A 21794-nucleotide genomic window follows, 5' to 3' on the forward strand; every position below is an offset into this window, starting at 1 on the left:
CATCACACCCTCTGTAGCAGGGATGAGATGCTCCCGGATCGGACCGGATCGCCCAGTCCGGTAGCGATCTTGGCCGGTGGTTCGGTGATCTGATAGTGATGACGCAGCAAAGCTTCCTGGTTTTAACCAGGAAGTAATGTTTTTTTTATCTTCTGCGCATGTGCAGAAGGTCTATGTGCGCATGTGATGTGCACATGTGGTGCATGCGCTTCTGAATCAGTAAGGAAGGTAAGTAGATTTCACCTCTGCTCTGTAGGTATAATAATATGAAGGAATGGGTAAAGAAATGCTGCTAAGGGACCAATGAGATAAAAGACTGCCTAGCCCACTGATTGAGGTGGGCTAGGCGGGCAAGAGCTGGGGTGAGGATGGGAGCACACCCCATCGCATGGTGCTTGGGTCTCAAACCTGGGCTGCCGGCTTTCCAGCTGACAAGCCGAGTGTCTTAACCGTCCTAGAAAGATGGTATGTGTGGTAAAAGTAGCTTGAGCTTTCGAAAACTGCCCTTTTGAAATAGACCAGGGGTGGTGTGCCTGCGGGCCACATCTGGCCTGTGGGGTGCTTAAATCTGGCTCACAGAGCTGCCCTGGTAACAGCAAAGGACCCGCCTGTGGTGCCTTTGTCAGTGAAAATGGGGAAGCGGGAAGAGAGCAAGGAAGAAAAAATAAGGCAAGAGGGGAAGGAAGGAAGGAAGGAAGGAAGGAAGGAAGGAAGGAAGGAGGGAGGGAGGGAGGGAGGGAGGGAGGGAAGGAAGGAAGGAAGGAAGGAAGGAAGGAAGGAAGGAAGGAAGGAAGGAAGGAAGGAAGGAAGGAAGGAATATTATAATGAAAGGGAGGAAGGGTCTGAGGGAAGTCCTACCTTAGCACTTGGCCACAACAGGTGCCCCCAACACGAGTGATGTCGAGCTGTCCATGCCCACCCTGGCCACGCCCACTCTGGCCATGCTCACCCATGTTCTGTTTTGAAAAATGCTCCATCCAGGGTCCAGTTATCCAGGTATTGGTGTAAGGAAAAAAGGAGAAGGACTTCCATTCCATTCCATTCCATTCCATTCCATTCCATTCCATTCCATTCCATTCCATTCCATTCCATTCCAATTCCATTCCATTGCTAATTTAGTATTAGAACTCACAGTCTCCTTACAATTTCTCTATCAGCATCTTCATTATGACACCAAACTGGCCTTCAGTGGCCACAGAAATGCTCCAAATCAGAAACACAAAGGCTGAAAGTCAAATCAGAAAAGCAAGTCAGGAATGGGAAATAAATCGACAAAAATTCAAAATAGGCCAAGTTTGGTAGGAAAGCTATTTCTCTAGTCTAGAACAGCCAGCTGCCATGTTGGGAAGATCGAATCCAAAATCTATGAATATCTTTTTTCCCAGGAAGATTCTTGAAATAGCAGCACAGGAGAACTTAATATAAATATTAATGCATTGTTGTTTATTGTGTATGAAGTTAAACCATAACTGCTCTCTGTTTGCTGAGAATATCTTTCCCGAGGGACATTTTCTTCCCTCAGGCCTCTCTTGTTGATGACTGTCAGCCCATAAAATATTTGTTTCAAACACGCAAAGCTCTTACTGGGCGGTGAATATATTCATATAATATATTAAGTATAATATATATTAACCAAACCAGAGTATCACAGGTGAAGAATATATAGTTACCATAAAATGAAGAATATAGCCATCTCTTTATCTAAATTCCTGGCAAAACCTTCCTCTTGCTCGCTTTCTAAATAAAATAAATCCAAAATATAGATGAGATAAATATATAAGAAGATATAGAATCTATAAAAAGGTAAAGGTTCCCCTCACACATATGTGCTAGTCGTTCCTGACTCTAGGGGGTGGTGCTCATCTCCGTTTCAAAGCCGAAGAGCCAGCAGTGTCCGAAGATGTCTCCGTGGTCATGTGGCCGGCATGACTCAATGCCAAAGGTGCATGGAACGCTGTTTCCTTCCCACCAACGGTGGTCCCTATTTTTCTACTTGCATTTTTTACCTGCTTTCGAACTGCTAGGTTGGCAGAAGCTGGGACAAGGAACGGAGCTCACCCTGTTACGCGGCACTAGGGATTCTAACTGCTGAACTGCCAACCTTTCGACTGACAAGCTCAGCGTCTTAGCTACTGAGCCAACCCGTCCCTATAGAATCTATACACACACACAAATAAATGATTTTAGAAACAATTTCAGGGAAAGATCAGCAAAGGAAATATATAACTCAAGCAAAATTAAACATAGTTTACTTTTCATTTATTTCAAATTTTTCTTTCAAAAATTGTCACTCTAGTTTAGAATTAAATTTTGCAATATATATATATATATATATATATATATATATATATATATATATATATATATATATATATAAAAATGGCATATAATAACTGGAAGAAAAAATGAAAAAGAAGCAAGTTTATGCTCTTTTACTGTACAGGAGATGATTATTAAGCTAAATACTATGTAAAAGAATCTGGAGTTAATTATATTCCATATAATCAGACATGGGTTGACTTGTAATTTATTGCCCCCTAATTTGCATTTATTATCAAAGATAATCCATTTTCAGGAAGTGCAAAATAACATGATGTAAGCAGTGATCAAGAAGGCATGCTTTTAGCCAGCTCCAAAACTATGTTCCAGTCTTTTCAAAACCAATTATATACAATTTCAGGAAATAACACACCAAAGACAGCCAGGCAACTTGTAATTGAGAGGAGGAGGAGGAGGAGGAGGAGGAGGAGGAGGAGGAGGAGGAGGAGGAGGAGGAGGAGGAGGAGGAGGAGGAGGAGGAGGAGGAGGAGAAGAAGAAGGAAGAAGAAGAAGAAGAAGAAGAAGAAGAAGAAGAAGAAGAAGAAGAAGAAGAAGAAGAAGAAGAAGAAGAAGAAGAAGAAGAAGAAGAAGAAGAAGAAGAAGAAGAAGAAGAAGAAGAAATATATTCTTCATTTATATTCTGAGGGAATATAAATGTTCTTTTTCTTTTTCTTCAGTGCATAAGTTCTCACATCTGAAAAAATGGCAGTCAGCTCTGCTTTGAATTAAGATTAAAGACAGCTAATTAATCTCTGTAAAATCCCAAGGGATGCTGCCTTCTTGAATACCTATAAGTTGGATTTAGCATGCAAAGTATGAACATTGTTCTTTTGGAGAGGATCAAGATTAAGAAGAAGGAACATTCTGGTGACAGAGCAGTTCCTTGTCATCTTCCCTTCAGTGCATGGAATTTCTCTGCTGCCATTTTAAGGCAAGTAAGGCATCATGAGCCACGGTGGTGCAGTGGTTAGAACGTAGTACTGCAGGCTACTTCTGCTGACTGCTGGTTGCCTGCAATTTGGCAGTTCAAATCTCACCAGGCTCAACCATGGTTGACAAATGAGAACCCAGATTGTTGGGGACAATATGCTGACTCTGTAAACCGCTTAGAAAGGGCTATAAAGCACTGTAAAGCAGTATATAAGTCTAAGTGCTAAGTGCCTCTCTATTGCAGGAAGTAGGACCTGAATGGAGATATAGAATGAACTGTGATGGTGATAAAAGTGTTGAAGAGGATGGACCAGTTTGAATGAACATCTGAAGAGAAGGTTGAGATCTGCTCAAAGAATTTAGAATTCAGATCTGGGCTCTGTTGAAATTCAGTCAAGGAATGAAACAGCAGAGGAAAGAATCTTGCCCCCATTTCTTCTTGCCCTATCCTCAGGTACTTTGGAGAATTGATGAACCCCCTCTTGTCTCTGACAGCCCCTCAAGTACTGGAAGACTGAATAACAGAATAACAGACTTGGAAAGGACCTTGAAGGTCTTCTAGTCCAAATCCCTGCTCAGTCAGGAAACTCTATATATTTTCAGACAAATGGTTGTCCAATCTCTTCTTAAAAACCTCCAGTATTGGAGCACCCACAACTTCTGGAGGCAAGTCGTTCCACTCATTAATGGCACTTTTGTTGTTGTTAGTTGCGAAGTTGTGTCCGACCCATTGCAACCCCATGGACAACGTTCTTCCAGGCCTTTCTGTCCTCTACCATCCCCCGGAGTCCATTAAAGCTCAGTGACTCCATCCAGCCACCTCGTTTTCTGTCGTCCCCTTCTTCTTTTGCCCTCAATCTTTCCCAGCGTTAGGCTCTTCTCCAGTGAGTCCCTCCTTCTCATTAGGTGGCCAAAGTATTTGAATTTCATCTTCAGGATCTGGCCTTCTAAAGAGCAGTCAGGGTTGATCTCCTCTAGGACTGACCGGTTTGATCACGTTGCAGTCCAAGGGATACAAAGGAGTCCCAGCACCATAGTTTGAAGGCCTCAATTCTTTGGCACTCAAACTTTCTTAACTGTCATGAAATTTCTCCCTAGTGCTAGGTTGGTTGAACACTGCTATTGGGTCACCCCCTACTCCTTCTTTCCATTAAACTAGGCATACCCAATTCCTGCAACCTTTCTTCATATGTTTTCACCTCTGTTCCCCCAATCATCTTGTTGCTTTCATATCACCCCTAATTGACAGTCTAGTATCTAATTTAAAATTAAATTTAAACCAAAGTAGATACCCCTAGCAGAAGTGTAGTCTCAACATGTTTTTCTTCGGCAATCAATGATAGTCCCAATATCTGCTATTCAGTGGGAAATGACTCATTTCAGTCCTTCCCTTTTAATAACCTTGGGGACAATTTGGGAACATTTGGAAGAGGCATCAACAACTGAATGACTTATTCCAGGAAGATCTGTAGAGATTCTCAGTCCTCCAGGTCATGGTTGTCCCAAAGGGGCTTTTTCAGGAGGCAACTGGACTTGCTTTTTCTTTTGAAGATGTTTTGCTTCTCATCCAAGAAGCTTCTTCAGCTCTGGCAGGAGAGTGGGGAATGGAAGGATTTATATTCCTTATTTCAGGAAGGGACAGTTGGCACTACACAGGGATCATCTCAGACAAAATGCTTCACTTGGAATTAGATCCTCAAAACTCAGAGTAGCTCTTTTGATTCCCAACCCCCCAAACATCAGTTTGTTGTTTAGCCACTGCTGTGCTGTTTTAAGGTTAATGTTTTACTACTTGGTCAGAACACCAGTTTCCTATTACTGTTTTTGGGTTTGTGTGTGTATTTGTGTGTGTGTGTGAGAGAGAGAGAAAGAGAGAGAAGAGAAAGAAGAGAGAGAGAGAAAGAAAGGAGAAAAAGAGAAGAGAAAGGAGAGAGAGAGGGGAGAAAGAAGAAAGAGAGAGAAGAGAAAGGAGAGAGAGAGAGAAGAGAAAGGAGAGAGAGGAGAAAGAAGAGAGAGAGAGAAAAAAAAAGAAGAGAGAGAGAGAGAGAGAGAGAGAAGAGAAAGAAGAGAGAGAGAGAAAGAAAGGAGAAAAAGAGAAGAGAGAGGAGAGAGAGGGGGGAGAAAGAAGAAAGAGAGAGAAGAGAAAGGAGAGAGAGAGAGAAGAGAAAGGAGAGAGAGAGGAGAAAGAAGAGAGAGAGAGAAAAAAAGAAGAGAGAGAGAGAGAGAGAAAGAGAGAGAAGAGAAAGAAGAGAGAGAGAGAAAGAAAGGAGAAAAAGAGAAGAGAGAGGAGAGAGAGAGGGGAGAAAGAAGAAAGAGAGAGAAGAGAAAGGAGAGAGAGAGAGAAGAGAAAGGAGAGAGAGAGGAGAAAGAAGAGAGAGAGAGAAAAAAAGAAGAGAGAGAGAGAGAGAGAGAGAGAGAGAGAGAGAGACCTTTGCCTATGATTGATTCCAGTGGCTTTTGACTAGCATTCCGACTTCCAACATTAAATCATGGCAAAAAATGTTGTAAATGCAAATGATACATATACACACACAGTTTTGTTAATGTGTAACAAGGCCATTTCATGAATACATTTCGTTTCTCACCACTGAGTCCCTGAGCTTTTATTGTGGCCAGCTGCTCACTACCTTGGGTGTCAACATCTTTTCCAAAATCAATAAGTGATCAAGTAACCATCGCTGGATAACTTTAAGGATCACATCTTACTTGATATTTTGGGGTTGTGTGGAGTCCAGAATCTTTAGAGTAAGCCCAGATTTTGGTGATAAAAAGATGTACATTTTACAAGCCAAGTTGTTGTTGGAGGAATGAGGAGACTATAAATAGAGACGTCAGGAAAAAAAATTGGCTTTTGAAAGAATATGTGAGTCTCTTGGACTGCAAGGCGATTGTGTGTGTGTGTGTTTATTGGTTTGTGGTTATTAATTTCTAGGATTTTATTTTTAAGTTTTGCTTGGTTTCTTTAGCCATTATTACCCTTCCCTTCCCTTCCCTTCCCTTCCCTTCCCTTCCCTTCCCTTCCCTTCCCTTCCCTTCCCTTCCCTTCCCTTCCTTCCCCTTCCCTTCCCTTCCCTTCCCTTCCCTTCCCTTCCCTTCCCTTCCCTTCCCTTCCCTTCCCTTCCCTTCCTTCCCCTTCCCTTCCCTTCCCTTCCCTTCCTTCCCTTCCCTTCCCTTCCCTTCCCTATGTTTCAACTTATATGTGTTGGCACCTTCCACTGGCTTTGGACTATGCAAATCTTTGGAAGGATTATTAGAAATCAGAATACCAAGAAATTAGGAATCTGCCTTACTGTAACTATGGTAAAGGAGAAATTCACCGATTTTAGACCCAAGATTTATTCCAGCGGACTTTCATTTCAATCCCTTATTTATTCTCTCAAAAGTTAAGTCCTGTTGGATCTTCTCACCTCCTTGGTAGGATGTTATATTTGGACAATCCGCTGAACTAATCAAGCAAAGATCTCTCCATGTTTTTGTTCAAGCATAAGTGAATTTCTTCCTCTTCGAATTCAGATGAGCTTAGTCAAAAGACGCAACTGCATTATGATAGCGCTTCTCCATTTCAATAAAGACGTTTTTCAAGCTCAGTAACGGAAGGGTGAGAAAAGAGCCTCAGAGAGGAATCTATGAACATGAGAGAACGGCAAAGGTAGTAGCCTAATTCTCTTTGTTATCAAGTGAAATGACTTCACAAATATGACAATAAATCACTGTGGAAATCAATCCGAGCGGAGGCAACTGCTGCTGGCTGATAATGCATCAATCAATATTTAATGTTTACACTTTAATTAATCCACACGTAGGAAGCATTCTTTCAGTGACACGAAAAAGGGACCAGAAATAAAACACCTTTAATATCAAACAGGGGGTGACTGCTGGCCTATCTGTTAAACCTTGATTGGGCTTTCAATTGATCATTTCACACACGTCCCTCCTCCCCTTTCCCGGTTATACAGGCATACAATGTCGCATTTCGTTAGACAATAAATGCAGGGCAGGTTCCTGAGGAAAACAAAGAGAAAAAAGAAAGAAAGACAAAGAAAGGAGTTTTCAAAACAAAACAAAACAAAACAAAAAAAAAACCCCCTGGCTTTGGGTTCTTGCAAGTTTTTCCAAAACAAGAGGAAATGTCATTCTGAGAAATACATTATTTATGGAGGGGGGGAAGAATGGAGAAGAAGAATGGGGGGAAAAATAATCTATTTTCCTGGACATTCTCTCCCTTCGCGAAAGAAGGCTCTGTTTTTCTACTTCATGAAGCGAACAAAGACACTGATTTGTCTCCACCACCATCATCATCATCATTATCATCACCATCATAATCAGGAGGAGGAAGGAAGGAAGGAAGGAAGGAAGGAAGGAAGGAAGGAAGGAAGGAAGGAAGGAAGGAAAACATTTTTGCCACAACCCTGGATGAAATCAAAGAATGGAAAGTTGAAATCATCAGATATGGACACTTGTGAATTGCACTTGTGAATAATATTGCACTTGCCTGTTTGATTGACGCTTTGGGGGAGGGGATGCTCCCATTTTTCATTCATCAACTTCTGGAAGTTTGAGGATTTTCCAACTCTGTACATGAGATCCAAACCTTTTAATACCAATTACTTTTAATACCAATACACCAACTGTAGGATCCTTGGTGATCTCTGAGCTTGGTGGCTTTCTTGCATATTTTTCATTATCCAAATAGATAACATCATCAGCTGCTAGCACTGATGATGTTACCTAATTGGGTAATGAAATGTCTTCAAGAAAACAACCAACCTCAGAAATCAACCAGGACCCCACAATTCAAGGCTGAGCTTCAAATATTCTACTCTTGAACTCTTGTGGAAATCGTATAGAAACAGTTCATATTTCTTTACCTGCCTTCTGTAAATTCCTCTTTCGGAATATTTGAGCATCTTCTAGATCTGAGCCATAGCAAACTAAATTTTCTATGACTGTCCTTCATAATCTATGGCAGCTTTTGTCTGATGAAAAGGTGGGGAGTGGTAATTGAAAACACAACAACATTTCTGAGCAGTGAAATCAATCCTTTGTGGAAACTAAGCGACAGTGGGAAAAGGTTATTATTGTTGGTATTGTTACTGAATGCTTAACACTGTTCGGAAATTGGTACTTGTCAGAGACAAACTGAAAGTACCTAATGAAATTATTATATCACCTCACTAAAGCTCAGATGTTAGCTGTAGGCGATGGAAGCTATAAACATTCCAGAATAGGAACAATAGGCCTGAGAAAGTCATGGAAATAACTGCCAACTTTCTCACTGTAAAGGCAGTTATTTTAGTTTAAATGAGGGCTGTATTTTGATTCTGATTTGCTGAGGCGGGCGGGAAAAGAGAGAGAGAATGGAATTGGGTAAGCCTCGTTTAATGAAAAGAAGGACGGGGGTGACATGATAGCAGTGTTTCAATATATTAGGGGCTGCCACAAAGAAGAGGGAGTCCACGAGAGGTGGGTTTCAGTAGGTTCTGACCAGTTCTGGAGAACCGGTAGCGGAAATTTTGAGTAGTTCGGAGAACCGGTAGTAAAAATTCTGACTGGCCCTGCCCCCATCTATTCTCTGCCTCCCGAGTCCCGAGTGATCGGGAGGAAATGGGGATTTTGCAGTATCCTTCACCTGGAGTGGGGTGGGAATGGAGATTTTACAGTATCTTTCCCCTGCCACGCCCACCAAGCTACGCCCACCAAGCCATGCCACGCCCACCAAGCCACACCCACAGAACCGGTAGCAAAAAAATTTGAAACCCCTACTGGAGTCCACCTATTCTTCAAAGCACTAGAAGGCAGAACAAACCAAGACTGGTAAGAGACGACCAGGAGTATGGATAATTGTCTGAAATATTTGAGGGGTTGACACAAAGAAGAAGGGACAATCTATTCTCCACGGCACCTGAAGGCAGGACAAGAAGCAGCGGATGGAAACTAATGAAGGAGAGAAGCAACCTGGAACTGAGGAGAAACTTCCTAACAGTGAGGACAATTAATCAGCGGAACGACTTGCCTTCAGAAATTGTGGGTGCTCCAACACTGGAAGTTTTAACGAAGAGTTTGGACGACCATTTGTCTGAAATGGTTTAGGGTTTCCTGCCTTAGCAGGAGGTTGGACTAGAAGACCTCCAAGGTCCCTTCCAACTCTATTCTTCTGTTCTGTTCCGAATTTATTGAAACAAAAGTAAAGCGACTCTCAAAAATCTTGAAAAGACAATTTAATAAAATCAGACTGTGTGGTGCAGGTGACAGTATAATTAAATTGTCTTTCTACTCTGCCAGTTTTAGGTAAGCTCTTTTTAAAAAACAACAATAAGACACACACACACACCACAGTCCAATAATCTAGACAGTGGAACTTAAAAAAAAAAATTACAACTCTGCTTTATCCTATATCAAATAGTATGTTTACTTGGCTCATAAATCAGGATCCTGAAGAGATACCCCTGCTATAGCCTATTCCTCATTATAATTGTCCATAGCTTTGAAAATAATGTTATACATTTAGTTCTCAGCTTACAATCAATTGTTTAGTGGCTGTTTGAAGTTAAAACAGCACCGGAAAAAGTGAGCTGTGACACCTACGACCATTGCAGAATCCCCTGCAATGGGGGTCAAATCTGGACACTTGGCAACTGACAGGTACTTATGACAGTTGCAGTGTCCCAGTGATCACCTCATGCAACCTTCTGACAAGCAAAGTCGATGGGGATGCCAAATTTGCTTAACAACTGGGTTACCAACTTAACCACTGTAGCAATTCGTTTAAGCTACGAAAGTGTTGTGATTTAGGCTTACTGAGTCATTACAAGACACAATTAGTCCCAAACAAACCTATTTTATTGTAACAGCTGAGAATTACGTTCATTCCCAGCTGAGTCCCAATTAGCTGCAAAACAAGTCCTTCAGAAGAAGTCTTTTGGGATAATCACCAGCCTTTATCTTCTTTGACACCCTGCCAAAGGCCTTACTTGGCAAAGCCCCACAAAGTTCAGAAACAAACAAAAGATGCCGACTGGAAACAGAGTTAGCAATGTTGCTTTCCTGCAAAAAGGCCCAAGTGCTTTTGTTTCTCTTTTAAGCCTTATGGGAGGGGCCAATCATCTCCTGGCCTTACTCCCAAGTCGTCCCTTTTGCTTTAGCTGCTCTTGCCTTCTGGCAGCTCTGCGCATGCGTGCACTAGGAACAGGCTTCTCCTGTTACTCTGCCTCTCTACCGTCCGACTCTGGGGGCTCCAGAGTCCGTGCATCACTCCCAGATGGCCCTGGCTGCATCTCTGCCTCTAATGCAGAGCCCTCATCCGGGCCTTCCCCATACTCCAGGACTGGACCATGTTCCTCCCCAGCCTCCTCACTGTCCGACTCTGCTGCCAGCTCTGCAGGCTGCTGGCGGACCACAACAGAAAGGTTGTAAAATTGGGCAAAACTCTCTTAACAACTGTCTCGCTTAGTGATGGAAATTTTGGGCTCAGATCTGGGCGTATGTTGAGGACTACCTGTCCTTGGAAGATACTTTCCAGATGCTCCACTAATAGATGCCAACATGAACCCATGTGCTTGTTATAGCAATAGTGCTTAGACTTATATACCACTTCACAGTGCTTGGCAGCACTCTCTAAGTCAGGGGTGTCAAACTCAAGGCCCGTGGGCCAGATCTGACCCACTGGGTGCTTAGATCTGATTTTTTTCCAGTTCTTTTTCTTCAACTCCGGCATCTCCTGGTACCACGATGTCAATAAATTGTACGTTTCGGTTTTCGACAACTGTGATATCTGGCATGTTGTGTTCCAAGTGACGATCTGTCTGTATTCGAAAGTCCCACAAGAATAATAAAAAGATGATGATGATGATGATGATGATGATGATTAAAAATTGCAGGTTCTCTGAAGAACAGAGAAGGCAAAAGTTGTTCTCCCACTGCATCGTGTTTAAAGTGCTTGATTTCTGGCAGGGACAAACCCCCCCCCCAAAATTCAGCAACCTGCTTGCCACATTAATAAAACGGCTGCCAGATCCAAAACTGTTAATCGATAGCCTTGGCTGAACCACTGTTTATTAATAGTGCTTCCTACTCTATCTGGAGACATTCGAAAACTCCAAACAACTTTGGCTATTTATTAACAAAGTACTGTGAAACCGTAACCCCCATAAAGATAATAAACTTCCCCTCCTCCCCCCCCCACTTTTTTTTGCTTTGTAATGGCAACAAAGGAAAAGGCATTCTCATTACTTATTAAGATGTGCTACATGCTTTGTATATTGAGTTTCTTCGTAGACTTTGAACTGTTATCCCTCGTCATTCTATTTCGGAGACAAACATCAAAGCAGCCTGATCTTAACGAAGCTTCTGACGAGGGGAGGCCTTTCAGAGAATATTAATGCCCTATTGAAGAGCAAAAGCTAAGAAGGAGTTGTAATCCCCTAAAGAGCTGGCCTTGAGAATCTTAAGAATATAGGCCCGGTAGTATGCATGCTTGATAGATCAGAGTTGTTGTTGCTGTTGTGGTAGCTGTTAATGTGCAGCTTCGGTGAACGAGAGGGCCTGGTGTATCAAGCATGGGACGAGCTGATCCGCCATGCGGATTTCAAGCATGCAGATGGACAATAGGGATTTTGTTGGTGATCCTGAGCCAGCCAAGGTGTAGTGTAACCGGAAATCAAATATGTTGGCGAGTTGTTCCTTCAAGGGTGTAAGAACTTCAGTTAGGAATGTTATAAATCTCAAGCGTTCAGCTCTGGACTTCTGTTCTTTGCGCCTTTCTCATATGGATCCCTCTTAGTCATTTGCAATTTTTAGACACGCTCTTTTCATCAGTCCTAGGATTACAGCTCAACATTGTGGGTTAGGCCTGCAATCTTGGGAGCAGATGCAAACCTTCACAGGGAAGAAAGTTTTTTTTACCTATGTTCCAAAAAATTTCCATGGTGGGATCTTTTAAAAGAGGAGGAGGAGGAGGAGGAGGAGGAGGAGGAGGAGGAAGGAAGAGGAGGAGGAGAAGAAGAGAAAGAAGAAGAAGAAGAAGAGGAAGAGGAAGAGGAAGAGGAAGAGGAAGAGGAGGAGGAGGAGGAAGGAGGAAGGAGGAAGGAGGAAGGAGGAAGGAGGAAGGAGGAAGGAGGAAGAAGGAAGGAAAAGGAGAAGAAGAAGGAGGAGAAGAAGAAGAAAAGAAAGAAGAAGAAGAAGAAGAAGAAGAAGAAGAAGAAGAAGAAGAAGAAGAAGAAGAAGAAGAAGAAGAAGAAGAAGAAGAAAAGGAGGAGGAGGAGGAGGAGGAGGAGGAGGAGGAGGAGGAGGTAGTAGTTATAAGTATGAATCATTTTCCAGTTGACATGGTCACATCTAAAGATCTCATGGGTGTAGTAAGCAGGTGCCAACATTTCTCCCATTACAAGCAATTGCACCTTCTTCCTCTTAAGCTTTTATTACTGAGTATGTTATCTCGTGGCAAAGGAAGGGGAGAACAAGAGGGAGGGGGAAACCTTTAGGAGCTGAATTGTGCTGTCAGTTTTCCACATCTCGAAAGCTCTTTTGAGTCAGTCAGAAAGACGGATGTGTCAGAAGGCTATCAATCACAGCCTAGTTTTCTTTTCTGCCATCGGAAACAAAGTGTGTCAACGTGGCCTTGAATAAAAATGCCTTCATCTCATTAAGGTGGCACTCATGGCTGCCCAAAAGTCTGGAGAGGAAAAGAAGAAGAAGCCCCCTCCCCCATTTGTATTTCCTGCAGTGTTGTCTTTCAGATGGATGGTTTAGCTTTGATCGCTATCAAGGTGGGTCAATTGACTTGTCCACATCTATGGGATGAATGAAATTGAAGCACTACTACATCCCAAACTGATGGACAACAGGAGAAAAAAGGAGGTTGGATGTATGGGCCATTTCAAGGTGAACAGGGGATCGTCTAGTCCTACATATATATTTTTTATTTCTGAATAGGATGTCAACTTAATGTTACATTTTAGGGCTCCTCTAAAGAATAACTTTCTTTTAATCTTTTTTGGATGGTATCAACTTTCATATAACCATTGATGTTGTTGTTAGTTGCAAAGTCGTGTCTGACCCTTCGTGACCCCATGGACAATGTTCCTCCAGGCCTTCCTGTTCTCTACCATCCTCTGGAGTCCATTTAAACTCACGCCAACTGTTTCAATGACTCGATCCAGCCACTTCGTTCTCTGTCGTCCCCTTCTTCTTTTGCCCTCAATCGTTCCCAGCATTAGGCTCTTCTCCAGTGAGTCCTTCCATCTCATTAGGTGGCCAAAGTATTTGAGTTTCATTTTCAGGATGAAGATGCTTCTAAAGAGCAGTCAGGGTTGATCTCCTCTAGGACTGACTGGTTGGATCGCCTTGCAGTCCAAGGGACTTTCAGGAGTCTTCTCCAGCACCAGAGTGCCTCCATTCTTTGGTGCTCAGCCTTCCTTATGGTCCAACTTTCACAGCCAGTGGTGGGAAATCAAACTCAAATCAAAGATTGACCCTGAGTATGAGCAATGTAACCAGAAGATGATTGGATAAGACCATTGAAGAGAGTGCTGGGGAACTAATATGGTTCTAGCATCCAAGTCTAGGAACCAAAGACTTTTAATCATGAGTTCTCAGAACTATGCCCCACACTCAACCATTGGCCTTCCAAGACTGACTTGAAGTGTTTTGACTTAAGTTCTGCTTCTTGAAAAGGTCTTTATTTTGCCTTTATTTTGAAAAGTAGCTTCAGTTTTCTCCCAAGTAGAGTTGTCTGCTCGATAGTCCTGTAGATAAAAAGATGAATTATAACAGAAATAGAATAGAGTAACAGAGTTGGAAGGGACCTTGGAGGTCTTCTAGTCCAACCCCCTGCTCAGGCAGGAAAACCTACACCACTTCAGACAAATGGTCATCCAAACTCTTCTTTAAAACTTCCAGTGTTGGAGCATTTACAACTTTTGGAGGCAAGTTGTTCCACTGATTAATTGTTCTAACTGTCAGGAAATTTCTCCTTGGTTCTAAGTTGCTTCTCTCCTTGATTAGTTTCTACCCATTGCTTCTTGTTCTACCCTCAGGTACTTTGGAGAATAGCTTGACTCCCTCTTCTTTGTGGCAGCTCCTGAGATATTGGAACACTGCTATCATGTCTCCCCTAGTCCTTTTTTTCATTAAATTAGACATACCCAGTTCCTGCAACTGTTCTTCATATGTTTTAGCCTCTAGTCCCTTAATCTCCTTTGTTGCTCTTCTCTGCACTCTTTCCAGAGTCTCAACATCTTTTTTACATCATGGCGACCAAAACTGGATGCAGTATTCCAAGTGTGGCCTTACCAAGTCATTATAAAGTGGTAGTAACACTTCACGTGATCTTGATTCTATCCCTCTGTTTACGCAGCCTAGAACTGTGTCGGCTTTTTTGGCAGCTGATGCACACTGCTGGCTCATATTTAATTGGTTGCCACTAGGACTCCAAGATCCCTCTCACAGTTACTACTATTGAGCAAAGTACCACATATAGTGTACCTGTGAATTTTGTTTTTCTTGCCTAAATGTAGAACCTTACTTTTTTCTCCATTGAATTTCATTTTGTTAGATAGCGCCCAATGTTCAAATCTGTCAAGATCCTTCTGTATCTTAAGCCTATCTAGAATAGGATAGGATAGGATAGGATAGGATAGGATAGGATAGGATAGAATAGAATAGAATAGAATAGAACTTCCAGTGTTGTAGCATTCACAACCTCTGGAGGCAAGTTGTTAATTTCTTTCTAGAGTCTCAACATCTTTTTTACATCATGATGACCAAAACTGAATGCAGTAGAAATCAAACCCTCTTGTTTATTCTTGCAGGCAACTAAACCAAAAACATTTCCTTGCTTCTCACACCATTTCTGTGCCCATCTCTTCCAAAAATTAAACCCAAATAGCCGATATGCATGGCTTGTTTCTAATAAACATTTCCCCCCCTCTTTTTTTTTTCTTTTTTGGCAGAAATACATTCGGCAGCAACTGGGGTCACAGGATGATTTACAAAACTGTCATTGTCATATGGTGTTAATTTGATAGCTCGTTTCAAGTGACATCTGCGAGAAACAGTTGGATATGCTTCAGCTTTTGCATTAATTAACTCAAGTTTCTAATTAATTATGCAAAGCTGAAAACAAACAAATAAAAATAGAGTGAAAAATAATAGCTAAAAAGCCAAGATAAGATGCAGTCTAACACCTCTCTTCTGATTCCTCCGGTTACTGAGATGTATGGCGTGGCTTTGGTTTCCATTGGCACCGGATATTGTTATTGTTATTATTATTAATTATCTGTGGTTAGATTTCACAGACTAAGACTGGTGAAAACTTAAAAATTCAAGTCCTGATCACAGACCTAAGAATTGTGTAAGTCGTGCCTAAGGATACAGGCAATTCCAAGGAAGTGTTATTGGGGTTTTTTTTTTTGTTGTTGTTGTTGTTGTAAAATTAGGGTATCCAGGTCTCATAAATTCAAATTTTGCAAATATTGGATGTGTCCTAATACCTATAAGCATCACAGTATCTCCACAATCATGTGATCCAAATCTAGGTGGCTGCAACTGGCATTTATTAAGGATGATTTTGGCATTTAATGGTCATGCAATCACCATTTACAATGTTTCCAACTTGCTTCCAACCAGCGAAGTCAAGAGGGGGAAACTGGATTCGCTTAAGGACCATGTGATTCAGCTGGGTTTTGCTTAATGACCCTGTGGACAATAACTGTAGTGATTCCCTCAATGTCAGAACTGCCATCATATTCTTGAGCTTCGCAGTTGCTAGCTGCCAGTCTGCCATGAACTATGAGGGAGGAAGTTGGTCAGGAGTAGGCAAACTATTCATCATAGCTTCCAGAGGCACCATCACAAGTTCAAAACGCTAGGAATGGAAAGCAATAGCTCACCAGCCAGCCCTCTGTTGAAGACACAGTTTCCTAAATAATTTATTCAAATATAAATGGACAATAAGGGATCATCAAGATGGAGGAACTTGGGGAGGAACCGGAAGGGAAAAGTTAACTGGGAAAGGTTGGTACAAACTTCAGTTCCGGCTTTGCTATATTGTAAACCACTTGACTTTTAGTAAAGTATACCTTTCAACACAAATGGAGTCGAGGGTCTTTCTTGTGTATAGGACAATGTTGGAGCAAGTCTGACACTTAATAAGCATGGTTAAAAAAAAGTTAAATCAGCAACTTAACAATGGTTTTGCTTAGCAATAGAAGTCCTGGTCCCAATTGTGGTTTTAAGTCAAGAACTACTTAATTTTTATATCCGTCCCTGTATTAGATGTTTAGTAGTCATTTATATCCATCTTTGTATTAAGAGCATACAATATAGTGTTCAATGTAACTTGCCGTGCAAAGATCAGTTTCACGTCGCTTCAACCTTTGCACAATTTTATACATAATTCAGCGTTTGGAAATTATTTTAATGCACGCACGCTGATTCTAATGTATTATAAGTTGTCTGCGAAAATCAATTTTAAAAATAAACAGTCCCAACATAAAATAATTTCTCGGCTGCTGTGCAAGGTTTTGAGTCAGCAAAGAAAAAGAAATTATGATTTTGTACAGGCATCATGTTGCTGTCAGGATGTGCATGATCAGTTACTTTACTTATGAGTGTGGTTGATGTGCCCAACCAATGACTTCATTACTTGGATAGTGGGGTGAAACTTCTAGACAGAATGCAGAATTTTCAACCTGGCTTTTAAAGAAATTATTGGCAGTATCATTGACATATTTTTTTTTGTAAAAAAGAAATCTGGTACATTTCTTTTCAGTGTTTAATTTTTTGCATTTTTAAAGGCATCCTAACCTCAGACATCCATAAGAATGTTCTTAGCAAAACCTGAAATATGAAATAAATTTGGGTTCTGCATTTTATCTTGTTACCGATCATAGATTTGCCAGATTCCTTCTCCTTCTCCTTCTCCTTCTCCTTCTCCTTCTCCTTCTCCTTCTCCTTCTCCTTCTCCTTCTCCTTCTCCTTCTCCTTCTCCTCCTCCTCCTCCTCCTCCTCCTCCTCCTCCTCCTCCTCCTCTCCTCATCACTGGATCATTTCCTCCCTCCCTCCCTTTGATTTGATTGCTAAATTTGTCTATTATTATCCTATGACTATCATTAAGTGTTGTACCTTATGATTCTTGATGAATGTATCTTTTCTTTTTATGTACACTTGGAACATATGCACCAAAGACAAATTCCTTGTGTGTCCAATCACACTTGGCTAATAAAGAATTCCTATTCTATTCTATTCTATTCTATTCTATTCTATTCTATTCTATTCTATTCTATTCTATTCTACTCTACTCTACTCTACTCTACTCTACTCTACTCTACTCTACTCTACTCTACTCTAGTCTAGTCTAGTCTACTCTACTCTACTCTACTCTACTCTACTCTACTCTACTCTACTCTACTCTACTCTGTTCCTTCTTTCCTCCCTTCCTCTATAAGACACTGCTCTGTTTTTCAGATAGATACCCACAGGCAATAGGGCTCATTAATGAATCCTTTTCTTTTACCAAGTCAAATTGGGCAAAACCCAGCTTTTATCTATCTCAACATATGCAAATTCGATAAGCATTCCTTTCACCTCTCCACGCAGTAAATTCATTAAAAAATGTTGACAAATGCACGGCCCAGAGCTGAACTTCTTAGCAGTTAATTTTTTAATGTAAACCTCTCTGATTACACATAAGTTAGGAAAAATTTATACTTTACATATTTATAATTTAGAGTTATAAGGGCTGTCTAACTCAATTCTGGGCAGTGAGCAGATTAAAAACAGATTCAGTACCCGAAAATAAAACAAAACAAAAAAATAACTTAACAATAAGCGTAATGGAAGAAACAAATACATCCTAAACAAAAATAGATATTGGGCATCCCTCAACCAGTGCCCCAATTTGAGGAGGGGGTGGTGATGGAACCTATTTTCAGAGACTGTCGAAAACCTTGTAGGGGGGCTAGTAAAATTCATCCTCTAATTTGGTAATGTAATTCTATAATTAGAAAGAGGATGTAGATATCTTAGACATAAATAGATATCAGGCATATATATTACAGGAAGCAATGATTTTTCCTCAAAGCATTATATTAGAGGAAACCACTTAAAAAGCTACATTAAGAGAGATTGTACCCTCTCCTTCCACCATCCAATTTTTTTTTAAAAAAAAAACAACAACTTTTCTGCAATTTTTTTTGAAACTCAAATGGATGGCCTCTGTGGAAAGAGAGAAAGAAGCATGTTGTTAACTTGGGAGGAGAACATAAAAATGTATGAATTGTTCATTCTCTCTTTTCTTTTAATTTTTTTCCTTTTTATTAATATAAATAAAAAAGAGCAACATATTCAAAATCCATGTAGACAGTGTGTTGTCTGGTTACAGTTCTTTTGAGTAATAAGCATCACAGTAATGATAATAGTATTCTCTAATACCCTGTTTCCCCCAAAATAAGACATCCCCTGATAATAAGCGCAATGGGGCTTTTGAGCGCATGGCAATAAGGCCAAGTGCTTATTTCAGGGTTTGAAAAAATATAAGACAGGGTCTTATTTTTGGGAAAACATGGTTGTAATCTCATAATAAGAGTGCTTTTCCCTCATAACATCAATACATATTAATTGTTAATGCTAATCAAAATTAATCAAAGTTAACAAGTTACGGTAAACAATCCTAACAATAAGATTAATCTTTCTCTTATGGTTTTGGAAGTTCTAACTCCTGTTTCTGTTATTTAACCATAGATAGAATAGATCCCATACGTCAAAATATTTAGTTCCTTTTCCTTAATTTCAAACGTTAGTTTATTCATTTCTGCACATTCTAAAATTTTTGTTATTATCTTTTCTTCTGTGGGGATCTCCTCACCCTTCCAATGTTGTGTGAACACAATTCTGGCCGCTGTTAACACGTGTAGTATTAAGTATGCATTTCTTTTATTGTTCATTCTCATCAAAGGTCCATCAAATCTTCAGGGACACAAGCTTCTTGAAACCAGTACCTGCTGGTGTTCCTTGAGAAATACATCATGGTCCTTGAAGGTGTAACAAAGGCAAAAGTGGATGTGGCCAAATCCAAAAATAATTTCCCTCCAGAAAGAAAGATGGACATCTGCAGATCTTCTTGGATCGCACCTTTTACTCTTTAATGCCACATACGTTCATTTTGACTTATTTAAAAGTCAGCATGGAAAAGTCAGCTCTTCTTGCAACTTGGGTGTATCACTGATAAGTGATAGGATTGTTTCTCCTATAAAACTAGATATGCCCACTGGCCACCATGTTTGGACATGGGCAATCCAGAAGTTGAGGATAAGAAGATCCAGAATTTAGAGGTTCCAAAGAGAACCTTAGGATCCAGAATTTTCGAGAAGCTCAATGGGATGTTCCAGAATGCATTTCTGTTTCCTATCCACAAGAGGCATGGAGCTAAACATTCTAAATATTAGTTGCCTATGAATGGGTATGGAGATACAAATTCACGCAAGATAGCTGAACCCTTTGAAAGGTATGTTTTCAAAAACTGCAGGCGGGAATATCAAGATGGTATACAAACTGGTCCAAAACTGGGTTTCTCCTGTTTGATGTTTGTTTGATTCTCAGTCCTCCAGGTCATGGTTGTCCCAAAGGTGCTTTTTCAAGAGACTAACTTTGTTTTTTTTCCCCTTGAAAACATTTCGCTTCTCATCCAAGAAGCTTCTTCAGTTCTGAAGAAGATGAAGAACTGAACTGAAGAAGCTTCTTGGATGAGAAGCAAAACGTCTTCAAGGAAAAAAAAAAAGAAGAGAACATCCAGTTGCCTCTTGAGAAAGCACCATTGGGACTCCTATTTGATGAAACCAAAATTTTTCCAAGGATTCTTTAAAGCGACTCTTAGATTTCTATCAGGCAGGACATTATTCTTTGACACATTCTACATTGGGGAAGCTTTTCCACCAATGACTATTAAATAAAGGAAATATATAGCCTTCCCCCCCTCTCCCCTTTCTCTTTCTTTCCTCCTTCTAAGACGTTCAAGCAGCAAACAACCCCATGAAGAATGTCATCTCCATGACTTTGTCAGCCTGTTCTTCATGCAAGTTTCATGACCGCATTTACTCTTAATTGATCCTGCAGCTACGCGCCCCTTATGGAGTGTTTTAAATCAATGTCAACCATAAAGTGGTACTAAACTGTACAATATCTTTTTTTTCCCCCTCCCTCCTCCTTGGCTTCCCCTAGTTGCAGTTAAAGATAACTTATTTATGAGGGCGCAAGGAAAACTAAGAGGGCATGAATATAAATATGATGAAACACCCAAAGACAGGCAGTATCTTTCTGAATTAAATTTTTTTTTTGTCCCCTGTCTTCTCCTGTTTTATAGATTTGGGAATCTGAAGGAAGACTTCACACGTATGTATATAAAGCGTAATCTGCCTGTAATTCGTACACGTGGATGTAGATACCTGGACATAAATGACACTTTCATTGTTTAATAACTTACCTGAACAGAAAGCGACAGAAATATGGGAAATAACAGAATAACAGAGTTGGAAGGGACCATGGAGGTCTTCTAGTCCAACCCCCTGCTCAGACAGGAAACCCCGTACCATTTCAGATAAATAATTGTCCAATCTCTTCTTTAAAACCTCCAATGTGGGAGCATTCACAATTTCTAGAGGCAAGTTGTTCCACTGATGTCTGAAATGGTATAGGGCAGAGATGTCAAACTCGATTTCATTGAGGGCCGCATCAGGGTTGTGTTTGACCTGGGAGGCCAGGATGGGATGGCCAGGGTGTGCATCGGGGGTGAAATGCTCCTGGTTCGGACCGGATCGCCTGATCCTGTAGCGATGGAGGCGGGTGGTTCGGAGAACCGGTAGCAAAAATCCCTGCCCCCCCCATGCCCAGCTGAGCCACACGATCATTAGAGGCTTTTTTTCTTTTAAATGCCTCTGACGATCAGGCAACTCAGCTTGGATTATCAGAGGCATTTAAAAGAAAAAAAGCCTCTGCCGATCAGGCAACTCAGCTGGGATCGTCAGAGCCTTTTGAAAGCATTTTTTTACAACCTCTTCGCCGAAGAGGTTGTAGAAAAAATGATTTTAAAAGTAAAAAATAAAAAATAAAAATTGGCCATGCCCGCCCAGTCACATTAGCCCACCACCAAGCCACGCCCACAGAACCGGTAGTAACAAATTTTAGATTTCACCACTGGCGTGCATGGCCAGCTCGATGTCACTTGTGTCAGGGGCGCCTGTAGGGCACTCTGCCAGCGAAAATGAGTTCCCAAGCTCTGTTTTTGGCTGCGACGGCCTCCTGCAACCCTCTGCCAGAGAAAACGGAGCTTGGGAGTGCTGCCCGTGGCCCTCCCGAGCTTCATTTTCTCTGGCAGAGGTACCGTGGGCCAGTCCTTCGCTGTTTCCAAGGCAACTCCATGGGCCAGATCTGAGCACCCTGCAGCCAAATCTGGCCCCCGGGCCTTGAGTTTGACACCCCTGGTATAGGGTCTCCTGCTTGAGCAAGGGGGGTGGACTAGAAGACCTCCAAGATCTCTTCCAACTGTGTCATTC

Source organism: Pituophis catenifer, unplaced genomic scaffold (genome assembly GCF_029215685.1).
Source record: "Pituophis catenifer annectens isolate HBS135680 unplaced genomic scaffold, rPitCat1.0.hap2 SCAF_13, whole genome shotgun sequence".
In the NCBI taxonomy this organism is placed as follows: Eukaryota; Metazoa; Chordata; class Lepidosauria; order Squamata; family Colubridae; genus Pituophis; species Pituophis catenifer.